This window comes from Sphaeramia orbicularis, chromosome 12, assembly GCF_902148855.1.
Source record: "Sphaeramia orbicularis chromosome 12, fSphaOr1.1, whole genome shotgun sequence".
NCBI classification, from domain to species: Eukaryota; Metazoa; Chordata; class Actinopteri; order Kurtiformes; family Apogonidae; genus Sphaeramia; species Sphaeramia orbicularis.
In genome coordinates, this window is record NC_043968.1 from 53,625,719 (window position 1) to 53,643,164 (window position 17,446).

Consider the following 17,446-nt stretch of genomic DNA (forward strand, 5'->3'; position numbering starts at 1 on the left):
TGTATTTGGTCATTTAAACATGTAGTTTCTTATGTTTATTACCATGTTAAGTTGGCGCAACTTCAAGTAGCCTCACATGTAGTGAGCCACTTCTGCGGTGTTTGTGTAACTTAGCTGCTACATTTGCCTGGCTGGTAGCTTCTGTGTAGTGAAGCTTCATTCATGGCAGAGTAACTGGTAGCTTAGCTCACTACATTTTCCAAGTAGCTTGCCCATCACTGGTTGATATTGTATGAATGCACAATATAAAAGTATTATATGGCTGTTTTCCTGTGGGTGTCTGTCACCTTGTTAATTTTATTCTACACACAACTGTGAATAAATGACCTTGTTTCATAGTGGTATAGTCAGATGAGTCTAATGTACTAAACACACTTGTAAAAAGTCATATGTGTGCTATAAGATGAGACAAATCAGTGCTGAAAGGATGTCCTGTCAATACTTTTTGGTGAAAGGAAAAAGGAAAAACATAATACAGTGACCTAGTAGTTCCCCGCATTTGTCAGGATTTACTTTGGGTGTAGTAGGGGCTTTAAGTTTTGGTGGGATTGGGGTGGTAATCAAAAATGGATGTCATTCGCTTGAAGGATAACTTTACTTGGTGGAAGACTTACCATATGTCCTCAAACGTACCAGCACTGGAAAAAAATCAAAATCGTATTAAGTGCATTTTTTCTCATTCCTAGTCAAAATATCTCATCACACTTAAAATAAGACATAACCACCTAAAGAGTAACTTTTCAGTGAGATATAATAACTTATTTTGAGACAATAGATCTTGAAAATCAAATTTCAAGAAATCCTGCCAAGATAATTTTCACTTGCTCTATTGGCAGTTTTTTTTTTTTTTTTTTTGCTTAATTCAAGATTTTTTTTTGGCTTAATTCAAAATTATTATTATTATTTTTTTTTTTTGCATAATTCAAGCAAAAAAAAATCTGCCAATGGAACAAGTGAAAATTCTGTTGATAAGATTTCTTGAAATATGATTTTCATGATCTATTGTCTAAAAATAAGTTCTTATATCTCACAAGTTACTCTTTAGGTGATTTTGTCTTATTTTAAGTGTGATGAGATATTTTGACTAGAAATGAGAAAAATACACTTGGTAAGATTTTGATTTTTTCCAGTGAGGCCTTTAAGTGAAGGATACTTTAACAAGAGGGAGGTTTATATATGGAATTTCCTCTCTTTGACATGTGGAAATGGCCAGTTTTAGCCCAAAATTGGGTTTTTACCCTCAGCCACAAAGACCAGAGGGTATTGCCATCAGCTGGTTGTCCGTCCATCCAACTGTTTGTCTGTCGGTCCAAAAACTTTGCCATGCGCTGTTAAGGGTTTTCAAGTGCACACACGTTGTTATTTTGTTGTCATTTTTAATATTAAAAGTATTCCATTTATTAATTTATGAATTCATTCATGTTGTATTACCAGTTAATCCTCTAGAGGCTCACAGTGGGGTGGAGCCTATCCCAGCATGCATCAGCAGTTGACAGTTTATCACAGGACTGACATATAGACATGAACAACCGGCCATTCACATTTACACACATATTAACCCTTTCATGCAATTATGAGAACCTTGGTCACAATATTTGTGTGTTTTTATTGCTCTTTAGGCATGAAAAAAACATGCAATTTAGTTTTTGGTTTTTTTTTTTTAAGGAGTTACAAAACTGTCCACTCAGCCAGACCCCATGCATTTAATTTTTTAAACAAAGAAACATGTATTTAAAACCTAATATCAGAAAGTGGTATGGAAAAGTACGCAATAAAAACCTTTTAAATGTTGCTAATCAGATGTTTTCCTACATTTTAACATACTCTAATACTAGTTATTATTCATTTCATGGAGAAAATTTGAAAAAAAAACAAACCCTGTTTTGTTTGTGGATTTACACTAAAACATGTCACTGCAGATCAGGTTTATCAAGAACAGCATAGTTACAGTAACAGTATGAAATGCACTGTATGGGATGATGCATAATTGTCCACTGTGTTGGCTGATATGGAACTAAAACAATAAAATCCATGAATTTACAAGAGAACAGCTGGAGAATAACTGTCCACTGTAGTGACCTCTATGCATGAAAGGGTTAAGGTGCAAGTCTTTGGATGATGGAAGAACCCAGGGAACACTGTAATGGGACTTTAATACAAACTCAAGACTTCATTCACTGTCACGTTATCACAAATTGAGGAAGGTTTTTGAAAGGTGTAGAATAAGCAACAATTAACGTTAAAACAAATGACAGGTTTGATCAAGTTTTCAAACACACACACCTGCAGTGACGCAGATCTGAAAATAAGGCTTACAAGAGAAAACAACACTATTATTTAGCAAAATTTATTAAAGTATCGCAATAGAAATGTCTGCTGTGCTGAACTGGCGGTTACATCATTATATGACCAGACAACGAAATTTATCCATATTATTTTTTTTACCTAGCTGATATATGACGTCCTGCCTTTATTTGTTTCATTCAACATTGGACAAGATCTGGCTTGGTTCATTTATTTGTGTATTTGGACCCTAATAGTTCATAAAGTTTAAATTTGAACCCTCCAGGTGCTGCAAAGTTATCTTTATATTCATTTAGTCAAAAATCGAGTTGTATTCTACAACCCGTTTGACTTCCTGCTTAATTTGTTACGTCTATAACTAGTTACATCATGACATTTGCACTTATCAGGTCAAGACTTCTGACGAACATTTCTCAGAGTACGACATAATTGTTTGTCAGCAGCAGCGGTTGTAGTCCACACTGAAAATATGTCCAAACTTCGAGCTGATTGCCTAAAATATTCAGTTGTTGGTTGAACGGGACAGAGCAACACAGCCAACAACCTGGAGGGGGCGGGGCATGAAGTGGCTCATGTGCATTTAAAGGGTCAGCCCTCAAAATGACATTTCTGGTGTCATTACTCAGAAATAGGATTGAAGATGGACCTGTGGAGTTGAATTAATGAAGAATTCAGACCCAAGCAGAGCATTTACAGTTTATGGAGACCACAGGGAAATGCTTTAAAATGCATAATTCCATTAAAAAAAGCTAAATATCACTCCTTTAATCTAAAGAAAAAATGAGGATATATAGAGTTTCTGATATTCAAAAAATCTCTTCACTTTAATGTGTCATCAGTGATCGGTGTTACACTATAGTTTTCGTCAACCAAACACCAAGGAAACAGAGGAAATCAACTTTATGATTGCAGTGTAATCTAGAAGACACAAAAACAAGTATCTATTTATGCCAACTGTTTTTGAAGTTGTGTATGAATATAAATATAGAGGGACACTAATTGCTGGAAAACTGTCGCGTGGAACGTATTCTCACTTTCTGGTTTCTTGTTTGGTATTTTCCATTTTCTCTAGTTAATGAGAACAAGCTTAATAAAGGGCAGGCAGTCCTTGTTGATGCATTACACCCTCTCTATGGTGAACAGAGTTGTTGCAGTCAAGATGGAGGCACCAGATTTTTATGGAGACAAACTAAATTCTAGGCACTTGCATTTTGTTGAGCTCAGTATTGCATTGTTGATGATGCTGTTGTCAAACACGTTGTTTTTAACTCTCATGAAGTGTAATGTCTTTTTTGTTGTGGTTATATTTATTCTGCAATGCAATTTCTGAAAAGACTTAACAGTAGGGAATTGTCAAGTACCAACTTAGATGATATTTTTCTGTTTCTCAAATACATATGTGGCATATTTATTATCACTAACCAGAACATCTTGGAATAATTCTTGTTTGTTTTGCAAGGACAGTTAGCTGTCATGAAAATATGCAAGATTGTTACCCCTTTAATCCCTGACGTGTCTGTGGTGAGCATTCTAAATCTGTGATGTATTTTAAATATTCATCAACATTAAACCGTTTGCTCAATAGGAAAAACTTCAAACTGTGCTGATAGACTAGACATTGTGATATGACCAGAAGGTTGTAACAAAAGGGTAGGCAAAAGGGTTCAAATTGCAAAGTTCTATATTTTTAATTAAAGGTAGGTGTTGATTTATCCAATTTTAACCCCTTCCCGTGCCCTAAACAAAACAAAAAAAAACAAACAACCAAAGTTTCAAAGGAAAATAGGACCAAGGTGAGCCGGCCAACTTAACAAAAGGACAGTATGTGGTTCAGACCAACCCCGTACAGGACCATCAGAGCTGACCACATGCTGCTACCCCTACCCTATCAAACACAACCCCACAACTAAACCCTGTCAAAAGAAAAAACGAAAATAGGACATCCGGACTCACCTGGTCAAACAAAAAGCAAAGGCTAACAAAACGCTAAGGTGCTGCCAACATGCCGCTTCAAAATGGCAGCGCAAACCACTGGTGCACGCGTCCTGGCGTGCCCGTCCTGGAATCTGGTGTCGGAGCTGGAGCAAGAGGCGAGGCAAAGAGAAAGAATGAGCCCAGTGCCCCTGTCCAATTTATAGTCTGTGCCGGCGGGAAACCAATTGGCTGCCTATCAAAAAAAACACACTAAATACAGAATATAATACAAAAATGTTATAAAGGCAAAAATAGCAACAAGAAGAGCAATGATCACCCAAAAAAAATAAAGTAAGAATTATAACAAAAAACCCCACAAAGGACAGTTCTTTGCAGTGTTGAATTTTTTTTTTTTTAACTGTTTCTACTACGTTTTGACCATTTAACTGCTTTTTGGAGCTCAACCAGGTGCCAAAAAGCAGCTGGACTGATTTAGAAAAAAAGAGCCGCCCCAAAAAAACTGCTGTGCCAAATTTTAAATAATTGTTTGTTATGCCCCAGCCTAGGGGTTCACCGGGGCGAACATAATGTGCTCTCTTTTGTCCCCTCCCAGCTCCCAAGCACACACGTCAGTCGAAACTAAAATTCACAATATTTATTATTATTATTATTATTGTTCAGTGTGTTCCAGTTCACAGTTCATGTTCAACATCCTAAATCTCTTACTGATGTACATTCTGAGTGCCTTATTTTGTAAAAACCTGTAAAACTTCAATTCTTCTGTTATTCCACCCCGTTTTGACCCTAAAACACAGTAAAACAAAAACCACTGAAAAAAAAACAAAAACACAAGCACATACTCACAGCAGTTTTTACGACACTGAAACAGACGTAAATTCACAGCTGCACGTTAACCTGGAATAATGTCTCAGGGGATAAAGGGTTAATGGGAAACATAGCCGTGACAATTTTTATCTTTTTATTTTGTTCTACTTTAAGTGCAGTAGGGATGTAACGATTACCAGTATAACGATTAACCACGGTAAAATTGCAATTGGTTAGTATTATCATTTAAATTCTAATTATCACGATAACCATGTTTGATTACCGCACTTTTAGGGGAAAAAACCCTAGGTAAAGATCTGCTTTAATGTCAAATATTTGAGTATAGTTTTAATTTATTACAATTTTGATTTCATATACCTAATATTTGGAACCAATATTCACTTTTAAAGTCTTTGAAAAGGTTCGTTAAGCATCTTTGTGTTATTTATGCAATAAATTATATACATTTTTCTAATCGGATTTTATACATTTTTTGTGGGGTTTTTTTTGTCGTTTTGTGTTGATATAGTAGGTTAAAGCGAAAAAATAATAGATGAGATAGATGAAAGTTGCGCTGAAAAAAAAAAAAAGATACCAAACATGGGTATAGTAAAGATTTCTTTATATAGTATATAAAGGCAAAATCACAAGTACTGAAAAATGGACAAAATATACAGAAGCCTATTGCATTCACACAAAAAAATAAATTCAGCTCTGTTTTTCCGAATTAACGAGAATTGTCTCGTAAAAACAGAGCCGAATTTTTATTTTTTCACAAAACAGTATTTCGTTAATTCAGAAAAGCAGAGTGGAATTGAATTTTTTTCGAAAAAAAATTTTTCTTGTTAATTCGGAAAAACAGAGCCAAATTTAATTTTTTGTGTAAATGCAATACACTTTCGTAAAAATAGGCTCAGACCCCTAAAGGTTAATATTTGAATGTTTCTGCCAACAGAAGGTACATAGTGCCAATTATTTGATTTTTTTTTTTTTTTTTTTAATACAACTTGGTTAAATTATTTCAGTGTGTGTATAAGTACTTTTTGAACATTTTTAGCACAATTTCAATAATACTGCGATAATAATGATAACCGTGATAATTTTGGTCACAATAACCGTGATATGAAATTTTTATATCGTTACATCCCTAAAGTACAGTGGACAATCGATAGGACAGAGAAACCACTGCGACTTTTAAGCAAAACCTCGGATAATATTTTTTATAAGTAGCCTATTCTATTCATCAAATGCATCAGGTGCTCTCACGTGCTGCAATATCCTCACTGATTTGTTCGAAATATGAGGTTGCACAGTATGTCTGACGGAGTTGTTAGCAGCCTGGTGCATGTGATGCCACCTGCTGCGATGAAGATGTTTTATAGTGTGAAGTTTCCAGGAGGGGTGCTAATTTGCCCTTGCAGCCAACCCACATGAAGCAGAAAATAGTTCCCAACCATGATAAACTCTTAATTCTGTAAACAGTTTGTTTGGAACATTGAGACGCGGGAGGAAAAATTATGCGGACAAAGAAGACGAAAAAACTCTGAATTTGCAAATAATGAATATCATGATGTAGGAGATTCCTTTTTGATTTGGAAATTGGGGTTCATGTTCGCTCGTCACACTCAAATACTCTGAGTTCTTCAAAGTGGCATCAACACCAGTTTTTCCACTTTTCATATTTGTCTGTTTTTGGGGTGTTGTGGAGAAAAAAAAAAAAGACATGAGAAACAGTGACTGATGTTTTATTGAGTCTGTTTGGCTTTTAGATTTGTCTGACTCCATCTGATGTTTCCTGTTGCATTTCTTTTTGTCCTCGTACACCCCCCCCCCACTCCATCACTTCAGATCTGGCTGCCAGTCAGCCCTTCTGATTTTCAAAGGCTCCAGAGCATGAAACAGAGACTCTGAACATGGGCCAGATTTTCATTCTCTGATCTTCCCTTCTCACTTTCCCCTATCTCAGTAAGCCTCCCAATTTTTCACTATAGTTTCATGATAGTTAGAGGAGAAGGCAGGCATGCAACCGCCACAGCTAGTGAGTCATGTTACCACTGGGTTATGAAAGGAGGAAGAATATGATTTCCCAATGAGCTAATCAATTGACAAACAGAAAAATTCATTTAAAGGTCTCCGTGTTATATTGATATTCCAAACTCATTTAGGACCAAAACCACCAGTGAATCAACGCTATGTATCCACAGACTGTATCACTTACTGAATAAATGATAAAGGTCATTGTTCACACACATTCAAGTTTTCTTCTTCAAACTAAAACTCAAAGCTGCTTATTTTAACTCTTTCCCCGTCACTGATGAGATTTCTCATCAATCTGTGTTTTCACTGTTATACTGTAGTGGGAGTTTTTGCGGATCAAGTGAATTACTTTCCTCAGTCCAAAAACAAAGAAGCAAGTTTTCTGTAAAAATGAATGACCGGTTGTAAAGTTTTTGAACTTGAATCACTGGTATCTAGGGATGGGAAGATTATCTGATTCGTATCGATACACCGACACGCACGTGCACAATCCGAGTGCACCGGTAGAGAAGCTGTGAGAGAATGAAAAGTTTGGAATGATATCGCGATGCATTGGTTATTGAATGTTTGTATCGATAAAATTTGATCCGTTCAATAGAATATATTTTTACTTGCATTTGAAAGTGTTACTATTTATTTGGGTAAAGTTTTTCTTTCCTTCAGACCCATATTAACGCGCGCCACGGATTCGCGGATGTGTACACTGCACACCAACAGTCTGAGCTCCGTGGATGGACTGTGGCACAAGCACCGTGGATGAATACTGTTAATGTCTGTATCTGAATCTGACAGACTAAGAAAGAAGGTGACCACATGTGGTTTCTGAACATGTACTTCTTACTGTATCAGCTGTACTGAACACTGTCGTACAAACCAGAGATACTTCCTTAAACAGTGACATACATATCCAACATATACATACAACATATCCAACAGTGCATCCCAGAATACCTTGCGCAGGTGTCTCTTAAAGTGACAGAACCTTTTTCTGTTTTACCCACATTACAAATACATTTCATTACAAATTGATTTGGTGAGGGAGCAAGAAGTTGAGTGTTAGAAACATGCAGAGAAATGACTTTGGAAACAAAGTCTGAACTTTTTCGCCTGACTGAATGTGAGGCACGTGTTCCGAAATGGAACTAAAGCCACTTTATAAAAAGTCATGGTCTTATTTGATAAATAAATAATCAAGCTCATTGAATTGCACTGCATATATATATATATATATATATATATATGTATATATTTTGTTACCAGAATAAATGTGTTCAATCAGAATGTGCTTAATTGCTCTGTAGTATGATTTGGGTGTGAATTGTATCGCATCGCATCGTGAGATGCCACATACATATCTTTAATATTTCGGATCGGAGATGCTGTATCAAGATGCGTATCATATCGGCCTTACAGCTAAGATTCCCAACCCTACTGGTATCCAATAGTAAAGTATACAGAGCCATTCACTTTGAAAGGGAAAATGTTGGCTCCGTGGGAAATGTTTCAAAAGCATTAAGGATGATTATGACCTTGTTATTAGGACACATTTTCAATACACACATCCTCTCAGCACAGGTACAAGTATATGTCCAGTTTTCAAAAAAAAAAAAACAAAACAAAAAAACTAACAACAAACAAAAACTTAAACTAAAAAAGGGAGAAAAGTAGTACCCCTCCACTCACACTGGTCCTCATTCACTTAATTATGAGTGTTATAGCTATTCTATTCTGTTATGTTTTCTATAGATGTTTTATCAAAGTGAGAGAGGAAAGGCTTCAGTGTAATGTAAAATTTCTTGGTTGATCCCCTGAAAGAAATGGAGGGACATGATTCAGACACTGAGATGAGGGAGACAGGGGTGGGGGGGGCATTCATATTGGACATTCAAGGAGAAGACAGACAACCAAACGTGGGACAAGACAAAGGACACCTAGTCTTCATCTGTGAGACAGTGTGAGTTCAGATTAGGACAGTGTGGAGACGATTCAACACAGGTGTGGTTCTCAGCTCCATAATGACAGGTAAGACACTGTTTTATGAGCTTAGTATGAAATAAATAAACACATATATTCATATATAGATACATAACTAGATGTTCATATAATTATTTACAGATCAAACACAGCAACTAGGAGGACATGGTGCATCCACTGAACAAGCAAAAGCCAGAAATCTACAGTATTGAGTGCATTTGTTTCTTGTTTTTGTTTAAAAATGAGGAAATGAAATGAAAAAAGGCTAAACTAAAATATGAATGACTCATAAGTGATGTATCTAAATGTGTTAATGTCTGGTCCTATAGGAGATGTTTTGTGTAAAGTTTGGTGTGTAGTCTTTGATTTCCCCTACATTTTGGGAATGTTGGGATAGCTTAGAACTGTGTATTATTATTTTTAATGTAATTATTATTTTATTTTTTGATTTTGAATGCAGTGTTACTGTTTGTAAATACAAAAGAGTCAAAAATGTAAAGAGGAGCAGATGGAAGTTTTATCTCAAAAATCAATATTTTTTGGAAAAAATACAATTTTCTCAGTTTTTTTTTTGCTCAACATGTATTTTTTCCCTAAAAATTACCAATATTTAAATGAAGAATGAAGATAAATAATAATAATAATACTAAATAAATAAAATAATAATAATAATAAAATCATTTCTTGTGTTTAAAAGTTGAAGTTCTGTTCTTTCTTTTGATGTATTCAGTGTTCACATACTCCTAACATGACATTTTCAGTGGGCCTTCAAAGATTAATGGATATGACCAAAAAGACTGGTGCTGGCTGGTAACTCACTGTAAAACACTCTGGTGGGGACAGAGTTAACAATGAGTCAAAATAGCATGGTCTTATAATCTTCATGTGCTGCATCAGCTGATAGTTTACATCAGAGGTGTCCAGTCCTGGTCTTCGAGGGCCGGTGTCCTGCATGTTTTAGATGTTTCCCTCTTCCAACACACCTGATTCAAATGATAAGCCTATCAACAAGCTCTGCAGAAGCCTGATAACAACCGTCAGGTGTGCTGGAAGAGGGAAACATCTAAAACATGCAGGATACCGGCCCTCGAGGACCAGGAAAGGACACCCCTGGTCTACATTATAGCTCTGTTAGCTTATCTCTGGTTTTAGACTGAAAACAGACACAGTAAAACCACAAATCACCTCCATTTTCTGTAGGTTTGTGTGAGTAGCTGAACTAAAGATCTGTTTGGAATCGTCCAAATAAAGTCAAAACTGTCACAATTGAGTCTGAACCACAGATCAACAAACAACAATTTTGGAAAGATAAAAACATCTTGTTACTTTTATACCTTCATAAGCCTAAGAGTCAAACTCATTTCAGAGCTTCAGAGCTCTTTATTCAAAACACTCAAAGAATCATTTTAGCTCATTTGGGGTGTTGTTCCACAGTCTTTCACGGTTTGTCAAAGCCATTGTCTTACATTATTTTAAGGCAATGGCTACTGCCACAGTACTGTGGCACAAAATATCAGTTTGTCTATTGCCACAGACCAATCAAGTATTAGCATTTGTACTAATCAGGGATACTCTTACATGAACTCATTCACCTCTTGATTTTTTTTATTTTTTTTATTTTTTTACTCTTTAGCCTCTTGTTGCCACAGTACTGTGGCAATTGATGGAAGAAATGACAAATTAGTGATAGTATATAGTATAGAATTGGAATTATGTTCTAAATACTTTATGTGTTGTTTTATGGTGTTCTTTGCTCTGGAGGCTGGAGAAAGTGGGCGAAGCTACATGTTATGCCGCATGTCCACTACGTGGAACCGGCTCGGCTCGACTCGGGTCGGCTCGACTTGACTCGGTATTCCTGGAGACCGTTTCCGTTACAGGATACTACTGACTTTACAGTACCTAGACATCATAGCGATGCAGCGCGTTATTTCCGTGTCGTCTGTTCAGAGAGTTGCTGATAAACTCGCTCGTTGCGTGTTGTTTCGTCTGAATTTTTACATTGGCCACCAAAGACTGATTCTCCTTGACCGACCATGGTGTAGTTTTGGGCTGTTATCATGTGGATTAATGTACCGCTATATTTACTGTCCACTTCTGCATCTGTTTTTTGTAAAATGGCGGATCACAGAGAAAACTGTCTGACCAATCAGTGGTCTGCTGTGTTGTACGTCACAATTTAGTATCGCTTCAAACCTCAGCGGAGGTGATACCAAAAAACTAGTACCGGGTACCAGATTCCAGGTCCTTTTTCATAATGGAAACACAAAAAGGCCAAGTCGAGTTGAGCTGATACCACGTAGTGGAAATGCAGCATTAGATACGACAGTGTGTGTATGACTTCAGTTCAGTGTCAGTTGAGTGCTGTCGTCCCATGGAATTCTGCACTCTGAACGTTGTCCTAGTGGCTGATTTATATCAATGTCGGATTTACCTACCGGCGCCGTGTACCCCACACCCCTATTTCAAAATCTTTAGAAAAAACAAAAAAAAATGCTACTTTGTCTGGGAATTGAACTTGGGTCTTCCACATTGCAGTATGATACATTACCGAGTGAACTAAATTTTCCCTGTGTCTCATATTGAGCTGTTCGCTATCTGATTGACTTGGTACTTTTCGGGATGTAAGTTACCAGTCTAGACATGATGTAACAAGGGTGCTGATTGGTTCTGTGGTAATAGACAAATCAATATTTCGTGCCACAGTACTCTGTCAATAGCCACTTTGATATTAGAAATCGTCTTGTTTCATTGTTGTTTTATCTGATGCATCTTTATCAACCATAGAAATGCTACATATAGCCCTTTTAATCTCTAAAAGGATCATATTTTTTTCAGAAATAAAGCCATGAAGCCAAGTTTTCCTCTGCACATTTTTCACTCTCAAGTGTGAATCTTGGGGGGAAAAAAAACCAAAAAACTATTATTTTCTATAATTAAATCCTAAAACAAAGCTTGAATGTAAAGCGGAATATCATAGTAGTAATTGCATATCGTTTCTGAGCAAACAATTAAGGGTGGAAATACATGTTGTCAGAGATAATGGTTGGAACAGCAAGACATTGGCAGAAAAGGTCTTAAAGAGTGTTCTGTTGTGTGTTATTAGTCAAGATTAAATGCATATCAATAAAGTAGACAGTCGCATTAAAAACTCCCGGAGAGTTCTGTGTGACACCTCATTCTGTGTGAATTTATTATTACTGACTATTTTGCTTATCATCAGTTGTTACTCTGGGGAGCATGAAAACAGGGGTGGGGTGGGGGGTGGAAACAGACATCAAATGGCCGGAGAGCCGTCAGGTCCTATCGTCCTGTGTGTTCTGCTCTAAGCAAGGCCGGCGCTATCATGGAAAGGTCTATCTTTCAGTGCACTGAGTGAGCTAACCTGCAGAAGGAAGATAAAGAAAAATGGGTTCAATTTCTTCCATCTGAGAAAGTGTGCTTGTTAGAGCGAAGAATCCATTCCCGTTTCCCTGGGACCTTTGATCTGGGATTACACAGGAAGCTCTAAGATGAGAGCTCCACGTTTGGCCTAGGAGAGCTCATGATGGAGGAGCCTGAGGTGGTCGCAGCCTCTGAAGTGAAAACTGCTAACCGAGTCCGCTGTGAAGCAAGCTTGCACGCTTGTAAGTGGATTATTACACGATTGCCAATTTTTCATCAGTAGAAAATAAGAATAGAAGGGAAAAAAAAGAGGCTGATCAAACTCGGACTGCGCATTTACCAATCCAAGTTGTCAATATTCCTGTAAGTCAAAGGCCAAAATGTTATTCTTTAGGTTCATTAGAGCAGAATGTTATTTATTTATTTGGCAGATAAACTTCTGCATGTTGGTACACTCCACAGTGTTGTGGAGGCTTTGTCAAAGATGTTTTATGTGTGAAGAAGCTCTCAGAAATCTCATGAAGTTATTCTATTTTGTTGCGAAAATTACTATTTTCCACCTCACTGTTTTATTTTTGAACTGGAAATGTCAGTTGCACAATAAACTCCAGAAGCATATTACATAGTCATGTTTGTTTTATACAGGGTGGGGAAGCAAAATTTACAATATTTTGATTGAAAGGGATCGAAAGACAGTGTATGACCAATTAGTTTATTGAAAGTCATGAGAATTTATTTGCCACAAGAAAATGTACATAATAGAAAATGTTTTTATTCTATGTGTCCTCCTTCTTTCTCAATAACTGCCTTCACACGCTTCCTGAAACTTGCGCAAGTGTTCCTCAAATATTTGGGTGACAACTTCTCCCATTCTTCTTTAATAGTATCTTCCAGACTTTCTTGTAATAGTTTTGCTCAAAGTCATTCTCTTCTTTACATTATAAACAGTCTTTATGGACACTCCAACTGTAGCACCCTCATAGATTTCACGTTGGCACGAATAGAGTTAAAAAACAGGGTTTATTCTTCTCCTTGGAACCCGTGAGAACTGCTCACGACAGAAAAACATAACAAAGTACCTTTTAATACATGTTGTTGCTCTTTGTGTTAAACAAATAAATAAATAAATCACAGATGTTAATTACGTGAAATAAAACATTCAAAAGTACACAAACCTCGTTCGCCGGCATCAACGAGGGGCTAAATAATCCTTATGGCTGTAGCAATAGTAAGCCAAATTATTTTTAAACATAGAGCGTTGGTCTCTAGATTAATTCAATTACAGATTTATAGTTGAAGATGCCTGCATCTGACTATTGAACCTTAAACGTAAATTAACCCAAACAATAATTTGGAAATCTTGCATAGGTTGATAGAACTTTGTGACGGGACAGTGAACCCATGTGTGAATAATAGTACACAAAGCACAACTGAGGCAATGGATTTATATACATATAAATACTTTATTAACTAAACTAAGACACACAAATAACATAAAGACAAGAGACAAATACAACCAAAGGAGCAGGAGATTATGGACAGGAGAATATGTAAATTAAGTTGGCAGATAGCTATATTCAAGAGATTATAATGTTAGTGAGGTTACGTTGAGGTAAACCTACTTAACTTGGAATAACACCAACTCAGATAAATCAGGAGCAAGTTTTCTTACAAGTTGTTGCGGTGCGGATGCAGCAACTGGCACGGCCTTGACGGCGGATGGATGAAGTCTTCTGACGTAGTTCGAAGCAGGAACAGGCTGTGAAGCGACGTGCTTGCGCTGGAGGCCTGAAGGTCTGAAGCTCTGAAGTTCTGAAGTTCTGCTGGCTGGAGGAGGTTCACAGCTGGCTCTGGCGGCTGGTTCTGGAAAGCTCGCCAGGAGAAGATGGAACAGCTCTGAGAGCCAAGGAGATGGTCAAGACTCCTTGGAGAAAGCTCTTTGTTCTTAGGTGAGAGCTCAGAAGAGGTGGAGAAAGCTCTTCTCTGTGAGAGCCTGGGAGAGGTGGAAAAGACTCCCGAGATGGAAAAGACTCCCGAGATGGAAAAGACTTCCCGGAGAAGTTGGATCTTCTTCCTTTATAGTTTGGCCAGGGGCCAACCCATTCCATCCTTCTCGTACATATTGATGAGTTATTGATCTCTTTGGGCCGTGCCTTCCTTTGTCCGTTTTGAGCGGGAAACCGCCTCCTTGTGCTGGTCATTTACATATTTCAGAGTATCACCTCTCTCTCCCCCCCTTAGGAGAGGGAGAGAGGACCTCATGCAGACTTGTAAGAAGACTTCTCCCAACTTTAAATAAGATCCTTAAATAAGATCCTTAAACTTTATACATCACCTTTAACCTCACTCAGCCTTAATAAACTAAATACCATTATGTGGACATGCTATAAACAGTAATATTCTTACTTTCAACATGAACACAACTAGGACACATGTATATGAACCCACAGGTCAGGCAAATGGCTTGGGCATAGATATACATGAAAGAGGTACCCTGTGGAGTAAAACCAACATTGACACATTTCTGTGAAACTAGTAATTACGGCAAAAGATACAGATTTTGCAAATCAGTCTTTTGTCCCTAGGATGCCTCCACCTCGGGGTAAACAGGAATGATGGGACACAGATGTTGAGGGGCAAAAGGGGTCGCCAAGTGTAAACATGATATCTGGGGTGCTCTCAGTTACCACGACAGGTGAGGATGGCTCTTGATGATGAACAGAAGAAAGTGAGCCTAAGTTTTATTGTCCTGGGTGCTTTAAATTAGAATAGTCTCCATTCTTTAAGATTATTCGTCATCATAAATGTCACTTGCAAAGGATGTCCAGGCACTGCCCTGGGTATCACCCAATCAGAATGGTGGTTAAGGAATGTGGTTTGACACGGAGAGGAAGATAATATAATTTATACTTCTGTTTTTTGAGTCTGTTCACTCACTCCACCGTCATCCGGCTACATCCCCCCTTTTCGACACGATGGTCCAGCGTTCGTGGAGTGTCGTGGCGAAGTCCAAAGTCTGACGGGAGTTGAGGTGAACAGGTGCACTTGGGTCCAGATGTAGTGGAGACAGGAAGGGTCGATGCAGATGCACCATGGGGCAGGAGCACCTGAAACAGTGGAAAACAGACACCACAGGACAGGAGCAGGTGTCCTCTGAGACGGCAGGAACCAGGATTCCGGTGAGCCAGGAACTGGTGGATCTGGAACCGCAGCACACTCGACAACCATGCTTCTGACAGTACCTGAGTTGGTGTGTTTTCCTGTACTATTGGTACATAATTCTGGACGTTTGAATTAGTGGGTTAGTGTCACAGACACAGACAGGAAGAAAAACATACACCTTCGGTGACAGAACATACACACTCTAATTTACCTAAGTAATTAGTAATGTCAGAGAAAGCAAAAAAAAACAAAGGTGTCTAGGTTGGGCACGCGAGGGTAAAATTTAGCATAAGGAACAGAGGTTTGGTTAAAACATAGAAACATAGGTTAAACTGTGAGCATTATTTTCTCTGTTCCATGACTTAATTATCTGATTTACACAAGATTGTCTTCTAAGTCAAAAATATCATGGACTGGTTTCCTCGCGGCTGGGGACTCGGATGTCCCTGTCGTTTTACGGCAGAAGATTCGGGGGTACCGTAATTTGAACTTGGTTATGCTTTGTTTAAGTAGATAGGTTTTCTTACGATGAAGGTAAGTTAATTTGAAGGACAGTAAATATCCTAGGCTGATGAGCATGTGAGAGGAGTTTCTGATATATTAGTATCAGTATTAATTACATGCAGGGTAGCGTCTACGGTGGTAAGGTCAATGGTCTGAGTTCCCTCGGACTAAAGCTGTTGTTGAAATTTTGGGTCCACTTTGAATTTATATTGACTGAAGAATTGGGACACTTCAACTTTGTTCTCATAAGCTTCAGATGGTATATGATACCTGGGCGGAGCTTCAGCTCTACACCGAGCATTATCTGACATGGGTTTTTAAACCGCAAATCCCCTCCGTAACATCTCTAATGAACGGCTTGCTGGGGCACAGATAATGAATGTCTCTTGTCAGAGTACACATATGTAGGTTAGGAGCCAAATACGGCTAAGGTTGCTATCGTGGTATGCAACCACCGATGGGATATTAATCCACACATAGGTGTCTTTCCTGCCAAGTGCCAACATTTACCACATCTTTTAAGCGATAAATGTTGCGGAAATTGATGAGAGGCAGGGTGACTAAAAAGTCTACTTCATGGAACTCAGGGTTAACATATAACACCGTAGCGCTAACAAGAGAGTAAGCCAAGTGGGCTTGGATAGGAATGATTGAACCAGATAGGGCATTTTTCAAAATACCCTCGACCATGTAGAGAGGTACTAGGTAAGGGGAAGTTCTTCCCATAGCTAGACCATCTACTGAAAAGCTGATTTCACGCAGCATGTCATTCATGAGCATGGCGATGATCTGCGTGTGAGCGTAGTAATTTTGTACTACGGAAAGAAAAGCATCCACAGTGCGCCTGGTTTGATTAAGGGTTACACTGTGGGTGTTAACCAGATAGATAGTGCCTCTAAGGGTTTTGCTTAGTCTTAATGATTAATAGTTTGTTTTAGCATGCCTTGGCGGATGAGTGGAATTACGGCTTGTAATTCAGTTGTTTGTTATTTAACAGTGTTAAGGCTAACAGCATTAACAGTTGACGTGCCAATGATAAACAGGAAGCCTAAGGCAGCGGTAGCACCATCGTTCTCTGAGGGCACAATACAGAGCACGATTAATTTTGTAAGTGGGTTACGAGTTACCATTGGTTGAGGCTAACTCTGTAACGAACATTTTATGAGAACCTGAATCATAATTGTATTAGGATTGGTTTTAAGCTGTCATAGATTTTGTGTAAGGGAGAAAAAAAACTGACAGTTTACATGATACAGGTTGTTTTGGATGAGATTAGCTTCACCCCCCTTTAGTTACACTGACTAGTTTCGTCGAGTCGTTATGTCTTTTGATTTGGTTTTGG